General features: G+C 40.3%; 1 protein-coding gene across 2 annotated transcripts in view; it reads left to right on the top strand.

The window, feature by feature from the left end:
* The first annotated feature begins 7,439 nt into the window (after positions 1-7,439).
* NDRG1 (N-myc downstream regulated 1) overlaps positions 7,440-23,348 on the top strand; it is a 43,117-nt gene continuing 27,208 nt past the window's right edge. Inside the window, exon 1 of one of the 2 annotated variants that reach the window (XM_084507878.1) lies at positions 7,440-7,513. The gene's annotated coding sequence lies outside the window, so the exon portion shown is untranslated. Of the gene's footprint in view, positions 7,514-15,593; positions 15,614-23,348 lie in introns of those variants that run through there. The other variant, XM_084507879.1, reaches the window with a different exon arrangement.

The following is a 23,348-nucleotide window of genomic DNA, read 5'->3' as shown; positions in this document are numbered from 1 at the left end:
AGCCCAAAACTATGAACATATAAAAGCACTTGGTCCCAGGCATGTTGGTGTGGCCAGCTGTGAGGACACGGTGCCATGATAATACTTCGTGCTTCCATGACCTTGGGTTCAAAGCTATAAGAACAGCATTTATAACCAAAAGAGAGCTGTAGTCATCTAACTTATTTCAAGTGATACATGCCATTTAGGAAATTGTCTTGCAGAACCAGACTTACTTTTAGTTAATTGCTTGGCTGTGTTATTGCTATGTAAATCTATGCACAGGCCAAAAGGGTATATATTTTTAAGTGTATTTTTGAAGCAGAGGGCATGTGACTACAGTGTTAGGAAGATTAGACATTGATCAGGCCTTTTTACCAGCTCTTCCTTATCGGACCTAAATAAGGAGAGAATTCTGATTTGTACTTAGGTGCTCCTTAAACTGATGGGCACCACCCAGCCTGTTTTGCTTGGTTTCAAATCGTCTTGGGTCTGGTGGGTTCCAAAGTTCATCTGAGATATGTATTTGATATTACTTCAGAGAAGCTGTGAATAAGAAAGCATTCTGGTTACACACACATGTATTTGTGCCTCTATATTTGTGTGTATAGCAACACCCCAGCAAGACTGAGTGGGAGGTGAGGTGAAGGGGAGGGAATTATTTTCCAGATTTATAGCTAGTAAAAAAACTTCTTTCAAAAAATAATCATGAGAGATGGGGTCTAAAGAGAGAGAGGTGTACTGGTACTTCAGGTTTGGAACAATTTTTCTTAGCCAAATAAAGATCACAGAGTATCAAAAAGACATCAAATTGCATTTAGTGTCTTCTGCCTGGGTCAGTATAGGAGTTGTAGACTGATGTGACAGGCACCAATGTGTTTGGATTGAGGAGGTTTTCTGGTGGCTTCCAGGTCCTATGATCTCTTGGTCTGAATGGCCTAACTTATCATGTTACTTATCATGTTACTTAACTTATCATGTCACTTACCAGGCACTTCTACCCTGCACCTCCCTGGTCACGTCTCTACTGAAGAACAAGTCTCTTCAAAGTCTGTTTCATATAAATGAGTGGAAATCTCCGGGTTTGTCACATATTTCTTGTCCTGACTTGCCGGAATTGACCACAAATGAGCACAGTTTGAACATCCCTAATTCTCTCCTTCTAGAGTACACGGGGTTTTTCTCTAAATGCTCAAGTATATAGAATCCCTATTTCTATTTCCTAATATGTGAAATCAGCTTTTCTGAAAAGGCATGTGCAACTTAAAAGTACATCCTTAAACTTGACATTGAATTTTCAGAAGATGACAGCAATTGCAACTGATGTTCAAATTCTTCCTACTCTGTGAGTGGGGATACAGGTTCCTGGCACTCCAAGACATTAGCCAGGTAGATTGAAGGAGGATAACTGATGCTATAAATTGTAGATGAGTAACTGTTGTCATCAGGTGGGCTCTGTAAAATTCTCTACCTATCCAGTGCTTCAGAAATTAGTGACCTGTGTAGCTTGTCTTCTTGGAGATCATTTTTTTTGGAAGAGCATTAAAGATGCTACTTTTAGAAAAAGAATGGAAAATGGTAGTTGCAAATGCTGAAGGGAGTACTCTCTAATTAGGTTTCTTTAGCCAAAGTATATCCATTCTTATTAATGCAAAGTTTCTTGTTGGCTATGGGATGGAGAAGATTATCCACCTTTGAGAGCTGAGAAGAATTTCTGCTCATTTATAACTTTATAAGTATTTCATTCCTCCTACCTCTGACTACTGTGTAGGGTTGCAGTACTGCTTTTAGTTCACAGTTAAAACAGCTCTCTCTATTTCCTTGCCTGCTCATAGTTGGCATGAAAAGAATCAACATGAGTAAGAGAAGAATAACATGTCATGCCAGCTCAGTAAAGCTATATCTGCATTGGAACTAGTACATTCATCTGTGTATTTAGCCTAGATCCCTAAAGAAACAAACACTATATGATTGTACATACAGGTGTGTGTGTTTAACACGTAGACAGGTCTTATGACTGCACTATTCCTCCAGCAGGCCTAAATAACCTCACGAAAGGGGCTATCAGGTACCCACAAAACCAATTTTTTTAATCTCCAGAAGCCCCAAATAGACTTCTGTTTAGCCCACTGGGCAAACAAGAGGGCAGTTTTATAGCTGGTCACCAAACATTTCCTGCTGGGGCCATCAGCAGACAAACAGCTCAACAGCTCCACAGAGGACAGTGTGAACGGCACTTTGCTGCTGCTTCAGCTCAGTGGCAAGCAGGTGACAAAGAAGAGAAAAACAATTAACCTGCCTCAGTAGAAATCTTACGATAAAATCAGGCAAGATAGTAGCAAAAAACCTGCCTGAGTGGAAAACTAGAGGTCAAATAGGCAAGATAGTAGCAGTGCATTGCACTCCAATTGTGGTAAACGTGCAAGCTGAATTCACCTGAACCTCTTAAGTCTAAAACATAGGTACCACTGAAACCTTTAAAACCTTTATTGGACTACTACCAAATCCAGGAAATGCTGGTCTTCACTGCTTGATGTGTGTGAAACCATTGTCATCCTGGGAAGAGGAGCTGTTCTAGATGTTAATTGAAACCCTAGTTGGGATTTCCTCCCTTTTGTCTAACTGTGTACAAGTTTCAGAGAGTGCCTCCTGGCTTAATCTCTGCACAAAAGACAGCTTGGAAAAAGTTAACATGTTCTTGGTGTGAGAGACATGCTTTAATGTGGACATTGCAATCTGAGCCCTAATTAAAGGAGGAGTGGAAGTATCAGGGTATTATGCAGCAAGTCTTTCTAACTCTAGTAGGGATGTGGAACAATCTCCCTGCCTTTGCAATGACATCTGTGAGCTGCAGAACAAAAATCTTCTCTCTTTTTTTTTCTTTTTTTTTTTTTTCTCCCTTCTGGTTTGATGAATTTTTACAAAATGCATTAGCAGCTTCAACAAGAAAAACTGCAAGGAAAATGTTGTGCAATGGGTATGTAACTACCCATTAGGCTGTGGTTAAGACTTTTTCCTGGTAAGCAGGAGAACTGTGCTCAAACCTAACTGCATTAGCATCTGAAACTGAGTCTCTCAGATACCTGCACTATCTGTAGGTTATGGACACTGCAGCAGTACTGGAGAAAGCACTAACTAACAGACTATAGTTTTTTTTTTTTTTTTTTCTCAGAGCCAAAAACTCAGAGCCAAAAACCTTATGTGGAAATAAACATAAAGTCTATTTTAGATCTTGTCTTTCTTGGCACTTTCTTTTGGCTAGCTTTAATATTTAGCACTCATCATGTTGACTTCTCAGAAAACCAGTTCTTAGGCGCTTAGTAGTTCCCATGCATTGAAGTGAAAGTGTTGAGTGCTGAATGCAGAGCTGGGGAGCCCTGTCACTCCGCAGTTGAGTCCTGCTGTGAATTTTGCTCATAGGTCCCACTCCAGTTCACAGAATGTCCTGCAAAAAAGTGCTCCTCTTGGCAAAATGCTCCACAGAAATCTCTTGAAGGTACATACTGATTGAAAACAAAATAAAACAAAAATCAAAACCAAAACCAGCTACTTCATTCATCAAATTAATACGCAGAGAAAACTCTGGTTTTCTAAACAAATAACCCCTCTCCATCCTCCCCCCACCTCCCCCCCTCCCCCCAATGAATAGAAAAATAAATAAAATTAAAAATCTGCTACTTCCTTTGCAAATGGTAGGAAGTTCATATTGCAAGACCAATGACTCACCCCACATCTATGCTCTTACTGAACCAGATAAACCTGCCAAAAGCAGTTTCCAAACTGGAAATAAGTACTTATGTGGGGATATGAATAATATCAGGGAAATCTGTGACAAGGGCATGTGAATCTGTGATCTGTTGTGTTATTTATTTATAATTTTTATTGAGGTCGGTGCCCTGGTTCAAAGCTGCATCGGATAATTTTTGGAGAACAACTGATCCATATGGCTACATGTCAACAACATCAAGGGATCCAAAGACAACAACAAAAGGCTGTAGTAGAATAAAACTCCCCCCGGATGAGGTGTGATATTTGATGGGTCACACAGGGAATTCTTTTGACATGAACCAGCAAACATCAAGTATATTTTTCATAAAACATGTAGCTTAATCCAAAATTATCCCTGCTGTATTGTTAGTGAGAACAAGGGAACACCCAGTTACTCTTGCAGTGACTAATAATATTACCACTGCTTAAATGTAAATAGCGTGCAGAAATCTTTCTAAAGTAAAGGAGTTTTTTTTTTTTTTTTTTAAATAACAACAATAATGTTGTGTTCCTACTTCATTCAACTCTTTTTTCTTCTTTGCTGTAGCAGCACAACTACTGAAATTTCCTGTGTTAATGTTGGCATAGCAATAAATATAATGTCTAAGGAAAGAAGAACAGTCTCATAATTAAAATCTCTTTTCATAGCATTGAGACAGATTGTATTGCTACCCTTCAAATTAGGTCTCTACTCTTGTCTTTCTTCATTTGCTCCATCCTCTTTCTCCTGGAGCCTTGTAAGCATTGATTAGTATTTGGATGCTAAAATATTGTTACTTCCAGGTATTTGAACACATTGGCAGGTTTCTGCTTAGCACATATGATTATGTACTGAACAGGAATCTTTCTCTAGTATGCCATTTCCCGTCTTTGTGCCTATGTGCCTTCAAGTGTGTAATAGCCCAGTTTAGTAAAACAGTAAATCAGTGACTTGTTTACTTCATTTTTAAAAATCTTGGAGATTGGTATGGCAATCTCAAGTGGAAGTCATAGACAGAACTGGAGAGTAGTGGTGCTTTCAGTCGAGTTTGAACAACCTGGTTGATCTGGTAAAGGAATGGACATAGTGACTGGACAGCTATCTCTCAAAGAGATGCTGATTTGAAAAGGGCAAGTGCATGCCAGCTAGATAAATCTGTTTTATTAAATTTAAATTTATTTATGGTAGAAGTGCTCATTAGCTTGCCAGTTGTCCCATGTGGGTGGCAGCTTGTCTGTCTCCCTAGCACAGTGGTTCCTAAAGTACATGTCTCCACATGTTCTGCTAATGGTACGTGAGCCACTCAGCCACTATGGGAATGCAGTGTGAGCAGTTATGCAGCCCAACACAGGGTAAAATCTCACAGAGGCAGTGGCTACTGCATTGTCAGCAGTGCCACTCAAGCAAATTAAGCCTTTAAATTCCTTTTTTTTTTCTACCTGTATTCTAAGGAGACTGTCTGAAGCCAAGGGGAACAATGTTCCCCAAGCTTTAGCTGTGCTCCTTTCTGGCACATTGCAGGATTTGGCACTCTGAGTACAAACTTCAGCAATTACATCTTCACATAGTAAAATACTTCCTAACTTGGATTTTTGGAATGACTTCATTTTCTTTTGCAATCCACCAATCACCCTCAAAAGACATTGTGAATCACTGTGTTATTCTCAGTCTTTTAACTAACAAAATAGGTAGGAACAGTGCTTGAACTAGCAAGGGCTCAGTCTGGCTGCACACATTCACAGGCTTTCCTACTTACCTGGGCTAGCAGCTACCAGCTCCTGGGGGCTTCTGTCTGTCTGTCTCCAATATTTTTGAGAGTCCAACACTACATGTGTTCTAAATAACAAACTGCAAAGGTCAAAGCAAAATAAAACACTTTATGCCAGTTCTCTCATTCATTCCAAGCTCAGTACTTGTTTTTACTGCAGAAATATTCATTTGCTGCCCATGGAATGGTTCATTCCATTTGAATCTCTGGAGCTTTTGGCCCCTTCCCTAAAAAGCGGCCAAGTACAGCAGATTGAAAAACTGCTTGAGGATAGGCCAGACCACATAGTTCAGACACTGACCCAGATCTGTTTTCTGAAGGACTGAATGCTTCTGAGCTAGGATTTTGTTTCATGATCAGATGAAGGAAGGATTAATCCCTTGGAAAATTAGTCAAGCCCATCTTCTTGTTCTAGTATTTGCACTTGTTCCATAACTTTAGGAGCCACTGCGCTAGACAGATCTTCCATAACAAACACAGTGAGCCAGTGATTAGATGACTTCATTCTGAAGATCCGACTTCAAACTTGGCTCAGTTATAAATTATTTTTCATGGTTTCATTTGATTCCTGGCCTTGTAGTTTAAAATGAGTATGAAAAAGGTTAGCCCTTTTATGAAAAAAAAAAAAAAAAGGCATGCACAAAGCAGCTTTGTTTGTCTTAGAATGACAAATGCTTCTCTTTTGTTGTTTTAGAAATACTTTTCATCCTTGCATACATTAACTAATCAAAAGTAAGAAAAGCTGATAAGAAATTAGATTTATTAAACAATAATATTTCATAGCTCGAGCTGTACAACACGGTGAAATAGGAACCAGTTTTCCAAGGTTCTTTTTCCAAAGTTGGCACTTTTGACTCAGGTGCAGAAGCTGGGTTAGGAGGAGAGAAGCTAATATGCATTTGAACAGCAGCAAGCTTTTGTAGACTAGACTTAATAAGCTTATTGTGTAGCAAGAAAACAAAGGCAGAGAGTTTACCAGAGTTTCAGGAATTTCTGATTTTGTCTTCAAGCCACTACACGAGGGAGTATGATAACATTCTATGGATTTCATCAGTTTGGGGCAGAGTAACCTGTCATAAAAGTGAGGCTGTTAAGTGAAATCACACACATGGAGTAAGCGTGCTTTACAAAAAGTCACAGAAAAAGCAGCCCGGGCTGTCACAGTTTAACCTGTCCCTTCGCGGGGAGTTACACGCAGAACTGTGTATATAGAGATATTCTTTACTCAGCAGGCTAGGGCCCCTTTTTGGAATAAACGATTAGCTGCGCTTCTTGCCAAAGAGCTGTTCTCTGGGAAACTCACACAGCACTTGTTGCACCCGTTGTACCCTCTGAACTTCATCAGAAACATACAAAGGCATTTTTTTGTTTCTACTGAAATCAGTGTTCATTCCTAATGGTGATGGTAATATACGAGCATAAGTTTTGCAATTCAGGATTTGGTAAACAGACTTATTTTTATATAGGATTACACACATCCGCATGATTTTGACCACCTGTGCCAGAACACCCCAGTTGCAGTCCTTTTTTCATCTTTTCCCAGGAATGCTACACTTTGGCCACTGGGAAAACCTCCTGTTCAAACTCCCCTCTCCTCATCGAACTGTGCGAAACACCCCGCATAGTAAACAGTTCCTGAAGCAGGGCAGAAGGTCTCAGCCCTTCAGCCCTCAGCCTCCCCCCGCCTGGGCTGCACGACCCCGAGGAAAGGGGCGGACGTGGGGTTAAGAGAGGGGGCCAGCTGACATACAGAGACCCTGCGCGGAACAGGCGTGCGGGCTGTAACCGCTGCAGGCACCGGCCGGCGGCTGGGGGAGCCCTGGGGCGCCGGGAAGGGCCAGGCGGAGCGGCGGATCGGGTGGCGGCCCGCCCCGTGCTCCCGGCGGGGAGGCGGCGGCGGCGGTGGCGGCGGGCAGCGCCGCCCGGCGGGCGGGGCGCGGGCTATAAATCCGACCCGCGGGCTCAGGCAGCGGCGGTCGGAGCGCGGCGGCGGCAGCGCACGGAGAGCAGCTGTTGCGGCAAGTACCGCGACTATCTATCTATCTATCTATCTATCTATCTATCTATCTATCTATCTATCTATCTATCTATCTATCTATCTATCTATCTACTCACTCACGCAACCACTGTCTTCATTTTCTTTTTCTCTTTTTCCATCTTTCTCTTTTTTTCTATAATCTTTTTCTTTTCCTTTCTTTTTCTTTTTTTTTTCCTATTATCTTTCTCGTTTTCTTTTTCTATCTTTCTCGTTTTCCTTTCTATCTTTGTCTATCTCTCTTTTTCTATCTCTCTTTTTTTTTCTTTCTCTTTTTTTTTAACCTTTTTTTTTTTCTTTCTCTCTTTTTTTTTTTTTTTTCTTTTTCCTTTCTTTTTCTTTTTCTATTCTTTTATTCTTTTTCTTTTTATCTTTCCTTTTCTATCTCTTTTCTTTTTCTTCCAAAGGGGACTTTGCTGGCTGCAGGCTGAGGAGGTGAAGGAGTGAGTGGCTCTTTGCAGAACAGGGGCTGTGCACTGGTGGGTGGGAGTGGCAAATGGGGCAGCTGCTGGATGCTGCTGCCATGGTTGAGGTTCCCGTGACAGCAGCGGGCTGGGCTGGTAAACAGCTGTGAAACGAAGGCACATACTTTATTACGGAAGTTGACTACTGGCGCTTGTTGCTTGTGATTCTGTGCTGTTACAGCTCCACATTGGATTTGGAGCAGATGACAGACTTGATTGGTGTCCAGTTTTTACTTGTCAGTTGTTTCTGTGGGGTTCTTGTCTTAATATGTGATACTAGGTGCAGTTTACTCTGAGCGCTTCCAGGCACTGCTAAGGTTCATAGAACTTCACTGCAGTGCTTGCAGTGGAGGCAAAGCCTATGTATTGGATCTCATGAAATATGAGATTTCACTTCTGCTAGTGAGGATGTTAGGTTAGTGGTTTCCATTGTATTATGGTTCTCTTATGAAACGCTTGCATCACTCCCTATCTTACCCACTGTTTTAAGAAGTCTTCAGTGCCCAATCTTGTACCCAATCCCCAGAACTGGACTCTTTATTACTTTGAGATGGAAGTATTTACCAGCTATGTTATTTGGATTTTTTTTTTTCTCTGAGTTGTCTATTTAAATAAAAACTGTATTTTGAACCTGAAAAATGCAGTAGTAGAGGCATGGAAGAGGTCAAAGACAACCCAAAGCTTTTTGTTCAGATTCTCTAAGTATTACACTGTTTCAATTTCTTCTGAATTTTTTACTTAATATACAACTGTGTCAAAGATACAGCTACTGAAAAAACAGTATTGGGGCAAGCAATAGAAATACCCTGTAAACAAGAGCTATCAAAGGCTTCAGGTAAACATGTAAGGCTGCCTTGCTGCTTTTTGTCTACTCTGTTACTGGCCGTTTACAGCAAAACACCTGTTAAACTGGTGCAGTCTGAACTTGGCTCTGGGAGCATGCTTTTAAACATCTTGTGTTCTCTTAACTAAAGTCTAACAAAGTTTGATACACTGTTTTTATCACAAGTACTCAAGTAAACAGCAGGTAGCTAATGCTGTACTCTGACTTGAGCACAGCAAGAGCTTAGTGACAGTGGATAAAATGGTAAAATAGTAGTAGATGCTACAAAAATAGTGTTCCTTAAACATTCGTACAATCTCCCAAGTACTAATACTAAGGTCTGTGGCCTTCCTGAATAATTAATGAATAGATTCAGGAAGAATTGGTATGTGATTTGACAAATAGAGTTTCCTGGGTAATACTGGTGCAATAAAAACAGGCTTTAATATATTAATAAGAAACTACTTAGGATGTATATGTTTTCCATACCTAATATTTTTCAGTATAAACAGAACAGATGCTATGTCATAGGTGGGGAACTAAAGGCCATGAGTTCTGAATCTGAGTTGCTTGCACTGCAGTTACACAGACATCTGAACAGGCTGGACTTCAGTTTGGAAACTTCGAAGAAAAATTTCAACAATAAGTGAACTGAGAGGTGCCCTTGAGAACGGACATGCTCTGGAGTAGCTGGCCTCAAACCACGCTAGTGGAGAGGGGTCTAGAAAGTCTTGAAAGCTGGGATTTTAATTTATTTCCTGTAGTGAAATAATTTCCTGTAGTGAAGTAACTTCACCCCAACTGACAGTAGGATAGAGATGTTAAAATGTGAGGTGCCCAAGGAATTTAACAATAGCAGAACAAGTGATGTGGGTGCCCCTGCTGAGGGTGTGCTGCCACATGTGCACACCTGTGTTTGAGAATCAGCATCCTCACCACAGAAAAACAGACTCCTTATGTTCTGTTGTTTCTCCCATGCACAATGCTTTTTTTTTTTTTTTTTTTTTTTTTTTTTTTTTTTTCTTGCCCAAATAAAAAGGAACACTAAAGCAGATCATTTGGGTAGATCAAATGAATGCTCAGTAAAAATGGCAGGGTTCACCAATTTTCTTGACTCTGGTGGAAGATATTTTACTCTTTGAAGGTTCCTTTTTGCACTATGACAATTACATGGGAAGTTCACAGTGTATTTTGTGAAACAGTTTAGCGTGGTAGCCTGGTCTTCAAGAACAGTTATAAGCAGTTGACTAATTTGCTCTAGTAGTTCAGATGGGCTTATCAAAGAATCTTAGAAGGGTTTGTATTGGAAGCAACCTTAAAGATCATCTAGTTTGAACCCCCCTGCTGTGGGCAGGGACACCTCCTACCAGACCAGGTTGCCCAAAGCCCCACCCAACCTGGCCTTAAACACTGCCAGGGATGGGGCTTCCACAACTTCTCTGGGCAATGTGTGCCAGTGCCTCATCACCTTCACAGTAAATAATTTTCTCCTTATATCTAATCTAAATCAACTTTTTTTAGTTTAAAGCCATTCCCCTTGTCCTTTTGCTCCACTCACTGACAGAGTCCCTCTCCAGCTTTCCTGTAGGCCCCATTTAGGTACTGGAAGGCTGCTGTAAGGCCTCCCTGGAGCCTTCTCTTCTCCAGGCTGAACAACCACAACACCCTCACAGGTCTTCACAGGTCATCTTCATGGCCCTTCTCTGGACTCGTTCTAATAGGTCCATGTCCTTCTTGTGCTGGGGACACTGGAGCTGAACACAGTACTCCAGTAAGAATCAGTTCAAAATAAGAGTCAGAACACTGTTAATCGGTGAATTGATGTGATAAAAATCTTTTGATTCATATATCTAAACCACAGTGATTAATTTATTTGGCTGAAGTGCAACATATATCTTCTCATGACCAGCTTAAGGGATTTTGGCAAACTTCTAACTTCCCACAGAGAATACTGTTCTTTCGCTTAACCTCATTAGAGCCTGTGAACCTGTTGCACTAAATATGGAGCATGTATGTAATGAGATATTTCCTGCTTTTATTGTCTCAAAATAGACAGAGTGAAAGAAATTATACAGATGGGTGAAACTGGCTTGAGGTTCTTCAGGAAAAAAAGACAACTTAGAAAAAATAAAATTCTCAAAAATACTAAAACCTAATTATACTGGATCAGCAATGTTTACATCATATATATAGCTAGAAGCTTAGGGTAGCAAAAACACTTTTGCCATCAGTAGAGAGAAAGCCTGTGAAACTGATGGTCTGTATTAGTTCAATCCCATCAGTATGCAGCAATGGTGACTTCTCTTGTTGCACTGATTTGTCCATTTGAAAGGTAAACTGCAGGGACTAGGAGATAATGACAGATGCAGTGACTGCTTGATATTAATAGTGATTATATGCTGTTTCTTGAGACCAAATAAAACTTCCAGATGGCAGTTTTTTTTTTACATCTAATTTAGAAATTTCAAAGAAGCACAGAAGAGCACATTCTCTACTGTCAGTAAAGCTGTTTGACCAAGTAAATGGTATTGTAAGTAGACTGCCCTTTAGCTTCACCTTTTAGGTGTGCATTTGTAAGTTTACCAAATGCATGAAGGTGATGTCCCTGTAACCTTCTTGGTGAAGAACTTTCTAGAATTTTGCACAGGGACCTCCAGCAGATCAAGGAAGCAATAGTTAACCCTGCGCTCTTGTCAAAAGCTCTGTCTCAGAAGTTCAAAATAAATTGTTTTCTACTACTAGAAAGCCATGGGAAATACTCTGAAACTGTTTAAAAGGCTTAGAAGAAGGAAGTCCTGATTTCAGATTTGGTAATGCGTGTCGCTATGGATTACTAAAATCTGGGTTAGGTCTCTTGGAAATCAATAGCTATGAATAAAATAGCTATTGAACTTGTTGTTTCTCTCAAATAGTGTTTTTTTTGTTTGTTTGTTTTTTTTTTTTTTTTTTTTTTTTTTAATCTGTGTCACTTCCAGAGCCCTGGATAACTTCAGTGGGGCCAGTCAGCAGGAGGTAATCCCTATTGCTAATTCCCTTTGGCTGCAGAGTTGGAGCAGCAGTAAGAAACCATTCAGAGCTTCTCCTGGATATGTGAACAAGTTTCATTTAAGTGTTATTATGACATAATTAAACCCAGTTCTGAGCATCCATGAGAATCAGTACCATTATCTGCCATTTAGTTCAGCACAGCAAGTGGTTAGAGAGTAAAGCCTGCAATTATCCAATTTTCAGACTCAAATGTGCAAGCTCTTTTGTTAACAATGAAGATGAGTTTTACTTCTAGCAAAGGGCTGATACAGGATCAGGCCTGTTTTGTTTCCCAACTGGCATGGGAATGTTGTCTTTGGATAATACCCAGCAGTTTGTTGTCAAACGGGACATTCTCCACACAGAGGAGATCCACAGTGTGCTTGTGGATGCACAACTGGTCTGCCCATGCTGATGAAATTTTCCACAGCTGTATCTGTTTGTACAAAGCAGGATGTATGTCAATTTTACTGCTCTAATTTTGTGTGGCTGATCACGTTTCCTGTGTTTCTTTCGGGTTTTGTGCTACTTCCTTTCAGTTAATTGTCACAATTTTAATATATCTTTTTCATCTGCCAGTCATTTTCTTTCTCTTTATAGCTGGAAGTCGGTCCACACAGATCTTCCTTTTCAAGCCCTGTTTTTAAAATTGGATATTCTCTACTTTTCCAAGCTTTTAACTGGCTACTTCCTGTCTGAACTAAGTATAGCTTCAAAAGTATAGCTCTTGTAGCTTCTTTTCTACCATGGATATGTCAGGCCAGTCTGCTAGTATTGTATGGATGATGTAAAAGTTAATGGAAAGAGCAAACCTTAGAACCTAGAGCAGCATGAAAACCTAATTGACAAAAGTGTTTTTTTCCATGTGCTTTTTTTTTTTTTTGGGGGGGGGGGGCGGCCATGGTGGTGGTGTTATTTATTTATTTCCTTGCCATTTGTCTTGGTTTCAGCTGAGAAAGAATTAATTTTCCTCCTAGTAGCTGGTATGATGCTGTGTTATGGATTTAGGATGAGAATAATGCTGATATCACACTGATGTTTTAGTTGTTGCAGAGCAGTGCTCACATAGAGCCAAGGACTTTTCAGCTCCTCATGCTGCCCTGCAAGTGCTGGGGGTGCACCTGAATCTGAGAGGGGACACAGCCAGGACAGCTGGCCCAGACTGGCCATATGATGTCATGCTGAACAACTAATATGGGTTGGCTGGCTAGAGAGGGGGGGGCGACTGCTGCTCAGAGATGGGCTGGGCATTGGTCAGAGGGTGGTGTACAATTGCGTTATGCATCACTTGGTTTGTACATTCTATTATTACAATTATTATTATTTCTCTAACCCCTCCCTCCCCCCCCCAAAAAAAATAAATAAATAAATGATAGGGTTCTTAATCTGCACCTGAATAAGATTCTGTAGATGGAGAACTGAACATAGCACTCCAGATGGGGTCTCATGAGAGTGGGTCAATCCCTTCCCTTGACCTGCTGGCCATGCTGCTTTTTTTTTTTTTTTTTTTTTTTTTTTTTCTTCCCTAGGATACAGGTGGCTTTCTGGGCTGCAAGAAAATATTGCCAGTTCATGTTGACCTTCTTCATCAACCAACACCCCAGGTCCTTCTCAGGGCTGCTCTTAGTCCATACTCTGCCCAGCCTGTATTTATGCTTGAGATTGCCCTGACCCAGATGCAGGACCTTACATTTAGCCTTGTTGTACTTCATGAAGTTCACACATGTCCACCTCCCAAGCCTGTCCAGGTCCCTCTGGATGTCATTCCTTCCCTCCAATGTGTCAACTGCACCATACAGCTTGGTGTCATCAGCAAACTCACTGAGGGTGCACTCAATTTCACTGTACATGTCACTGACAAATATATGAAGTAGTGCTGGTCCCAATACTGACCCCTGAGGAACACCACTCATTACTGATCTCCACCTGGACATTGAGCCATTGACCACAACCCTTTGAGTGCAACCATCCAGCCAATTCCTTACCAAATGATCCATCCATTAAATCCATGTCCCTCTAATTTAGAGACAAGGATATCATGGGTGACAGCATCAAATGCTTTGCACAAGTCCAGGTAGATGTCAGTTACTTTTCCCCTATCCACCAATGTTGTAAACCTGTTGTAGGTCACCGGATTTCTCAGGCAGGATCTGCCCTTAGTGAAGCCATGTTGGCTGTCACCAATAACCTCCTTTTTTTCCATGTCATGTATATACAAATGTATGGAATGGTAGGCAATGGAAAAGTAGTTAGGAAAGTAGAATAAAACTTTAAAAGTAAACCTTATTTGTTAACAGAGTAAGCAGACATCCATACAGGAAGCATACTATTAGAGGAAGGAAGGATTGCTCTTGCTGTGGCTTTTTGGTTTGCTGCCTTCAGGAAGCTCCAGTGCACCTTGTCAAACTAATAATATGTCATTTTTAATATTGCTAGAGTTCTAGACTGCTCTAAATATATTTTGTATGTAACATATCCCTGTTAAATTTTAGGTTGCATTTGTATCTTTGTACAAAGTTGCACCATATTGGGGTATTCAGTAAAATAAAGGCAGTGATGAGCTTTATGATGACCCTTTATATTTTAGCATATTACAAATATATTTTTCCTGTATTATTTCATTTAAGAACATCACATATTTTTCTTCCATTCAGAACACCCTGTATTTTTTGAAGTTGTGTGTAAAATGCCAGATAGCAACATGTGCCTTGATGACTCCAGCCCCTCTTACAAACATCTGAAAAGTGGTAACTTGAACTTTACTTCCTGATATAACAGATGCTGATGATGGAGCATAGATGGGTGAGATTTTCCAAAAATTCATCTGAGGAAGAAGAATTGCTTTTTGTCCATCCTGAAGGAATGTGAAAGTCTTTATTTTGATAAGCTAGGAGTATTTTGGCACAGGATAGCACTAATTTAGACACTTATTTCATCAGTCTCATATGTGGTGATACAGGGAGGAATGTGCTCAGCCTTTAGGAAGATTATATTGTATCTCTAGATGTTGAGGCTTGCAGGTAATATGACTGTTACCCAGATCTAGCCTTGAGTATGTGCAAATTATATTTGCAGTATGTGCAAATGCTTAAATTTGAGTAACTATAATGGGAACTTCCTGGGAAGAATTAAAGATGTGTCCTTAATGCAATGGCCATTTGCGCAAATTCTGAGTCCTGATGAAGTTCAGGAATGCTAAAGGTCTTCCCAGAAAAGTGGACTGAAAGTTCAGAGGAAGAAAATGATATCCATCCATTATTCTTTTCTCCTGAAAATCAAACAAACACCATCAAGACACTTGTCATGGAAAACTTCAGCCCAGACATTTTGGCAAGAATTATAAAGAGAACTTGTAACATCAATAATCAAGTAATTTTAATAGGAGCAGAACAAGTAGTCTATGAACTCAGAAGCCGTAACCCATATAGGATGACCTAATGAATACATGAAAATAATGATATGCCATCAGCCTTAGTTTTGATGTTTTGCAACATGATTGCTCATCTTTGCAACACCAACATGAAAATACAAAACAAATATAAAGAAACCACTATGTACTTGCAAGGATGCAGACTAGAGCCTGATAACATTCTTCATCTCTGAGTGTACTACAAGCCTGTCCCTTCTGGAATAATCTCAGTATGTTTTTGCCTCTAACTTCCACAGAACCACCCACTTTTTGAAGTAGTTGCAGCTGGGCAGAAGCTATGAACTATTAAAGCATGGCAGATTGAAAATAAGAGGGGGTGGGGAGCATGGCCTGACACTGGTGAGCTGCAGGAACAATAGCTTGTTTCTTGTCTGTTTAGAGTGCAATCTTTGTGGCAGAAGTTGTCTCTTGCATGTTATGAAATGCTTAATGTGTCTTTGCAGTATTCCTTATTTAAACTGCCCCTAAAATCCAGCCTAATGCCCAGGTGCGGGGGAGTGTCAGGGTTTGAACCAATATATTGCCTTTAATGTTTGCTTAAGACCTTTACATTTGCAGTCATTCAAGGAGGAGTAGAAAGGATGTGAGGGATGTTGAGAGGATAGTAGGAGTGTTCTGGGGCAGTGAGAGGAGACATGCTGTTTTGGTGGTATAAGAAAAAGTCTAGGAAGACATCTGATTGCTCTTTGCTCTTTCCACCCTGTGGTTCCACCACCCGCAGCCTGGAGTTGTTTTTAAAGAAAAAAAAAATATATAAAATTGTGCAAAGGCACAATTTTGGCATGAGAACAGATGGGCATAATGAATTTTGAAGTAACCTTAGGCTGCTATTTAGACGTTGAATTTCTTCTCACAAAAGCCCTGGGTTCTCCTACCAATACATTGGTTCATCACAGTCTGCAAGGACTTTTTGCAACCGTGTCAGCACTAAACAGTGGTTGCTTGAGGAGGTGGGTTGGGATGACAGTGCTATTCATAGCTAAAAAGTCCTGGGCAGGCAATTGTATTTTTAATCTCTTTGAAAAAAACTTCATAGTATTGGGGATTTCACTTTCCACAAGTTTCCATCAGTTTCAGCAGATGCCAGATGCTAAAGAACTATGAATTTCAAAGACTTTCAAGGTCTGTAGTTTGCCCCTCCTGGAGTTGAGCTGTAATACTCTAGGTAATATCAGGGACTGCTACAATTGAGAGAGGGGAAAAAAAATAAATAAAACATTGCAAACTCTCCATTATCATGCCAACTAGGACTATAACAGTTGCCTGTTGTGGAGAAGGTAGGGATTTGCAGCATAGGGGAGAGGGGTATGGAAGGCATGTCTTTTTGCTAGCACTGTGACCCTTCCCAGTGTCAGTTTTTACTCCCATGAAGCATGGGTGGACCTCAAGCTTTCCAAGGAACATTTTTCATTGCATCCCCCAGCAAGAGTATTGTGCAAACAGCACAGTTGCAACAGTTTTCTTCAGTTTTGCTCAACATCTGTGGAATAGAGAAAGGGGTTGCTTCCAGTTAACTTTGTTTTGATGTTCTTATCAGTGCTCAGCTGCTGGAGCATATCGTGCATGTGAAGAGTAACCAGTCCCTGGTATGAGGAATTGTAAGTTCAAAGGCTCTGTCTGATCCCAGAGTGGTTGTAGCAGAACAGCTCTGTGCCTATACAGGTGCCTGTGCCAGCCACCACACAAGTGAAAAAAAAAAACAGAACAAAAGGATTAAAGACAAGCCTGGAGTTTTCTAACCACAGGGGTATGATAAAGCCACAGGCAAGTGTAGCTGCAGGGAGCGCTGTGGTCCTGCACCCAGGCAGTGCTCACAGAAGTCCATCAAAAATCAGTTTTTGTATCCATCATCAGTTTTCTCCTTGTGGCTTAACTTGGCTGTTGCTTGGCACAGGACTCAAGCTCTTGGCTAAAATGTCTCAGTTTCCTAATCAGATTGATTAGCACACACCATAAATCTGAATTTTAAAATGTCTAAAACTTTAAGCCCTACTTATTTTTGCCTTTGAAAACTGTTGTTATGCTCCATTATGCTATTAAGAACCTTTTTTTTTTTTTTTTTCTTTTTTCCAGACATCAGCCTGAGCTTTTATTTTTCACTGAAGTGTGATTGTGGAGTAACTCACTAAGGGGTTTAAAAAGAAATAAAACCAAATAGAAACAACAAAAATAATTAAATTGGGGGTCAGCAGCATGCTGTGCTTTAAGAAGGCTGGGTAACAGTGATGCGCGGGATGTATTTTAACCAGAGTGTACCCTGCCACCCTGAGGCAGCGTAATTGTTTCACTTTCCTGATATTAGTACATTTAAAAATATGCTTTAGGTCATCACCTTTTTTGATTTGAAACTTTAAGTGATGTAAGCGTCACACTCCTTCCTTCTTATCAGGTTATTAACTTCTAGTTGCAAATCGAGATGATCATGTACTAACTACATGCTAAGGAGAAGCAGTGAGTCCTAAGTAGCCGAGCAACTTCAACTTTTGACACTTGCTGTTCAAACTGCTTAGTCGGATGCTATGTAACCATTAAAAGTGTGTTGTTGTTGTTGTTTGTTGTTGTTGGTTTTTTTTTTTTCAAAGGGAAGATCTCTCTGGAAGAGTCATTTCTATTAAAACCTCTTTCATGATTTATTGTGTGAAACTATGTCAGAGAAAATCAGTAGTCAGACAGTACACAAAGGACCTCGTGACACCAGAGCCTGTAACAAAGAATAGCTTAAACAGGGCATAGTGTGGGCAGATGCTTATGCATGAACAGTTTTGGATGCTTGCAAGATGATTAATTTTCAAACAAATGATAAACAGGAAGATTAGATTTGTCAAGTTTATTATGAAATATCTGAAATGTAAACCACGCGTAATGAGAGCATGCATTGTGGAGCATAACCATACACATGCTATTAAGTGAAGTCCACTTGTGCCTGTGTAGTGGAGATATTTTTTTTTTTTCAAGTTCCTCTCCAATTTACAGTCAGACTAGTTTACAGCACTTAGTGTTAATCACTGGAAAAAGTCTAATTTAGCATGTGTAAGGTTGCAAATGCTTTCTGAATGTCACAATAATTTTCTTTGCTTAGCTGTCAGAGGCCTGAGTTGCTTGGCTATTTTTCTGACCTGGACTCAATGGGTATCGTTGCTAGTTACCTTTTTCAGAGCTCTGGAGATATTAGTTTTCTACCTTCTATCCCCAGTCCAGCTTGTTTAGTAAGGCTTTGAGCTGCTGCAGAATAACGGAGCCCAAATTCCTACCTGCTTTAGTGCTTGAGGACTCTTTAGTGCCTCTCAGGACACTTGAGCTTTTAGATGTTGAAGCATTGAGTGATGTTGCCAACCTGGAAATGCCTCCAGCATGTGGCCCTGGGTCCAAGTCTTACATTATCCCTCTCTATCAAAAGAGAGCAACGCCTGTGCTTGGGAGCCATCACCTTCACTGCCCATGGCCTTCTCCATCCTCTCTTTGACTTTAAAAGGTCATGAGTATTTAATCCTATGTGTAAAGTGATGTCCCTCCTGCTTGCTCAGCCTGTGGTTGAAATGGTGTCAGACTGCTGTGGTGAGGTTAGCTTTTTGTACATCAGTATTATGTCTCAAAAGGAGAATGTCTACTGCCAATGTTTAAACACGCTGCTTTGAGGAAATTGCCTTCTTTATGAAGCATTCAGGCAGGAGCCTTTTCCTGTTCTTTGTTTTCCACAATACCATGGAAATAAAAAAAAAAAAAAAAAAAAAAAAGGTTGGATATCAGTACAGAGGTAAATCCTGTAGTGCTTGTAGTGATACCCCCAGTCTTTCAGGGATGTGAGACCATCCTGCTGGTTGATGCACCTTGTAGCATTAACATGAACATCCCTGTGTTTGTCTTTAGCAGAGGAATGTTTGAAGTGAGGGATTTTTGAACTTGTTTGGTTTCTGTGCTTGGAATGAAATAAATCATGTATATTAGGATTATCTATGATTGCACCATTGATGGTGTCTGAGGATGGATGATCTGACATGTGGCTTCTTAGCTCCTTTGTTGGCATCCCTGTTGTGAAAAGCCAGACTGCTCATCAATCCTGTATCCCCTGCTGCCAAAACAAGGCTCCACCAATGGTATGGAGAGACGGGATATATTCTCAATTGTTAAGAGCAAAATAACCAGGTTTAGTAAAATCATTTCTGAGCTACTAGCCTTAGTTAGGACACTTACTCTGGCATTTTTGGAGCAGTGAGTTTGAGCTGGAATGGGTACGCAAAAGTCTATTTGAATGAAATTAGTGAACACAGTATTGCACATATGACTTCACCTTTCCCTATGCACCCCTTGCTTCCATAGGCTTGTTTGCTGCTGTTCCTGCTAACTGGCAAAGTCAGATATGCAATCAGTTTTAAAGCAGTTTGCCAGTTGCAAAGGTGTCTCAAACCTTTATTTTTTCTTAGTCAGAAGAATTATTGTTTTAAAACTTAATCCTCTGAGCTGCATCTGTAATGGATTCAGCTGATAGCTGGGTACAAGGTGGTAGAAGTCCACTGGGTAGAGGTGGCTCATCCAGAAGGGGAGAACTCGGGACCTCTTTGCAGGCTGAGTTGGCCAAGTGGAGTGAAAAAACTTGTTTTTCTCCAAGTTGGCAACTTCACACTAATGCTTGCAGATATAAATGAACTTTGTATTTTGAATACTTCTGTGAAGCAAGCGCTTTTGACATGCGTATAAAGGAATGCTTGTATGGTTATCTATTTAGGAAAGTTATGCAGTTACAATAGCTTCAAGCTACCCTGTTACACAAGGGGGGAGCACAAAGCACCTATTTAGAGATTATAAAATTTGTGCTGAACATGGGTGGTATAAAAACCACTTCTCCAGCATCTTTCTCTTTAGAAAACAAGAAGGTTTTTGCAACGGTGTCAGATAGCAGAGCTTTGTTTGCTAGCTCTCATGAACAAATAACGTGCTGTTGTGCTGGCTTATCACAAAGTTGTTCCTTGATGGGAATGTTAAAGGTATTCCTGATGCAGAGAGAGAAAACCCAGCGCTTGTAAATGCCTGACCTGAAAACATAATGTGGCTTGAAGATCTGGTATCATTCCAAAAGTGAGAACGTGGTGCACGTTGGGCTTTTGTTCAGCAGGCTTGATGGCAGTAGTGTAATCTGCTGGTCAGCACTTCCTAGTGCTGGTTCTTTCGGAAACATAGAGCAACAACTTTGAACTATTATGAAAACAGGATTGTTTTTTAAAGCTATAAAAGGCACCCATGTTCTTTTTGGCACAGTTTTTTGGTCATTTGTAGTCAATGCTGTGACTCCCTGAAAATCTGAAGCTGTCCTGGGTAAACAACTTTCTTCCACAAACACTAGCTGTGGCTTTGTTCCTTGAGCCACTTCTTACTGGAAAACTGCAGGGAGCCTGGCTTCTTACTTTCCTCCTGCATAGGGAAAACATGAAAAATCTCTTGTACTTCTAGCCTGTATTGAAGACTGAAGTGGAATCTTAAGGTGCTATTTCTATATTCACATAGTTAGCTGATTTAAAAAAAAAAAAAAAAAAAAAAAAAGCAGCTAGTTGCACGTAAATATTTTTTACTTGAAAATATTGCAGCAACATTCGTTTTCCTTTTCTGCCATACATAATTGCTGACTGTTTAGAATACTACACTGCGTAGATAGCTCTAACTTTAAAAATATGTAACACTGTTTCTAAAGTGTCACTTTCAGTTGCTTGAAACTTTGGAAAACTTGGTTTTGCTTGTTCTTTACGATTAAAAACTTTAACGAGCAAAACTTAATAGAAAACCTGTAGAAAAAGGGTGAACCAGAGCGAGTGCTGGGGAATTAACTCTGTCTTGAATTTCCTGACTGTTTAAGTAGCTCTGGCACCTTGTTGTAAATTTGGATTACAAATTACCGAGGAAGGGGACAGTTTTGCTTCTGTCCCCAGGCCTCAGTTGGTGGAGTTAAATACCCATGAAGTATTTCTCTAAGCTTAAAATCCCCATCATAATTCTTTGCCAAAAAATTCCTTCAGTTGTACAGCTTCCAAGAAGATTTCCTAAAATCTGAAGCTGTTTGTGCATTCAGGGACACCAGTGTTTGTTCAGCATTCTCTCTCTTAATCAATGTTTGCTGCTGCATAGCTTCCTGCAGCATCCCAACATCCTGCAAACTTTCTCACTATAGCCCTGGAAAAAGTGCATGGAGTAAACCCTTGGGGCTGAGTGAAATGATACTGCCAGCTCTTGAATCATAAAATCATACAATGATAGAATGATTTGGGTTGGAATGGGCCTTAAAGATCTAGTCCAAGCCCCATGCCATTGACAGGGATGACACCCACTAGATCAGGTTGCCCCGGGCCCTGTCCAAGCTTACCTACTACACCTCTAGAGGTGGGGCATCCCCAGCCTCTCTGGGCAACTTGTTCCAGTGCCTCACCACCCTGATAGTAAAGAATGCTCATAGTAGACTGTTCCTGTGGGCTTCACGGCCCTTCCTGAGCACTAGGTTGTTTATGCAAACAGGGTTGATTAACTTAAGTCAGTTTTAAATCAGGAGGTGGCAAATCATGGTTTAAAGAATCATTTTTATTATTCTATATCCCTCTTGATAAAAATTGTTAATAATTGAAATGTTTATAGTTGCAATTAGTCAGTAATTCCTAAACATATTAAAGACTTTTGCTTTGGCTTATGAGTACCCATTCATATACTTCGGTTGAGATGATTCTAAACTTTTTAAAAGAAATAATTACACAATAAAACACATGAATACTTAATAAACTCTCAATTATGTCCAAAGATGCACAAAAACAATATAGCATTAATTTCTCCAGCGGGCAAGAGGATATGTAACAAACATTCTTTGACTTCTGTATTTGTCATCTTGCTTTTAAAACACTCTCAGTATCTCTTCTGAGAACTGCTTGTGGTCATTCATCTGAGCTTCACAGAACAGCCCTCTGCCCTTTATCTCTGTGAATGAAAACATGCCATTCTTCTTGAACTCCCTCTTTGGACTGATACATTCACTGGACTGAAGTACAGCTTGGTCAAAATGCAGAAAGTGTGCTACATCTGCAGAAGAGTTTGCTGCTCCATTTGTCTCGGCAGTCATCTGCTCTGGGGCTATAGCGGTTGTTTCCACCCTTTGGCAGAAAATTGCCTAAGCATTTAAATATAAGCCTTGTTAAAACACGAATTTAGTTCAAACAGTTACATTTTAAGATTAAGCAGGTGTCTGGCCAAAAGCATGGAAGTGTGGGCCAGAACCTGAGGTCTGTCTGCACACTTGGGGTGGTGCAAGTGTGCTGGGAATGTGGTTGCAGTTTAGTCAAAAGATTTCTATTGGCAAAATATATTCAACATCTCAAATCTGACGACACAAATAAAACTATAAAAAAGAATTTCCTCGTCTTCACAGTCCTTCAGGTTCTGCCACATCCATGTGCCCTGTTAAGCTTTCCACAGACAAGGCCTGGGTAGTGTGTTGCTGTTACTTTCCTAGGGCAGGATACAGCAGTCTTGTTCCCTTCTTTGATGAGCGTGAAAATAGTGTTATTGCATACATCTCAGTGTGTAATTAAAGGAATATTGGTTTTACTCAGTACTTGCTACTACTTGGTTTGTTCAGATCAAGTAGTGTGTTTCTGTCCCAAAGAACGGAGCACACTGGTACAAGAGCAAAATTCTTCTAATGAACATCCAATTCAGTTTGCTTAAAGTAGAGATCTTGGAGATGGAGTCTGCATCTAAGAAAAGAGTTGCAGAGATGAGCATTTAAGCTCAAGAGAAGGCGTTTGAGCAGATTTGGTTATGCCTCATTTCACTTGTGAAACAATAGTTGTTGTGTGATTGTATGCTAAGAGCGGTGCTGGTCCTTGCCCCATTTTATTCAGCACCTTCAGTTCTGAAGCTGCCAAAGCTTTGTTTTGATCTTGCAGCCTTAACATTTTTTTAATCTCTTGTTGTGCAGGAGCGTGTATATAAATAAACCAGGGAGGCATTTTATAACAGATTCATAACCTTCTTGCAAAGGTCTTTCAAACTATAACCCGAGATATCAAGTGGAGGTTGATGGAAATTTGTTTCTATATTTAAT

The sequence above is a fragment of the Aythya ferina genome (genome assembly GCF_964211825.1).
Source record: "Aythya ferina genome assembly, chromosome: 2".
NCBI classification, from domain to species: domain Eukaryota; kingdom Metazoa; phylum Chordata; class Aves; order Anseriformes; family Anatidae; genus Aythya; species Aythya ferina.
This window is presented reverse-complemented; position numbering and strand designations above follow the sequence as displayed.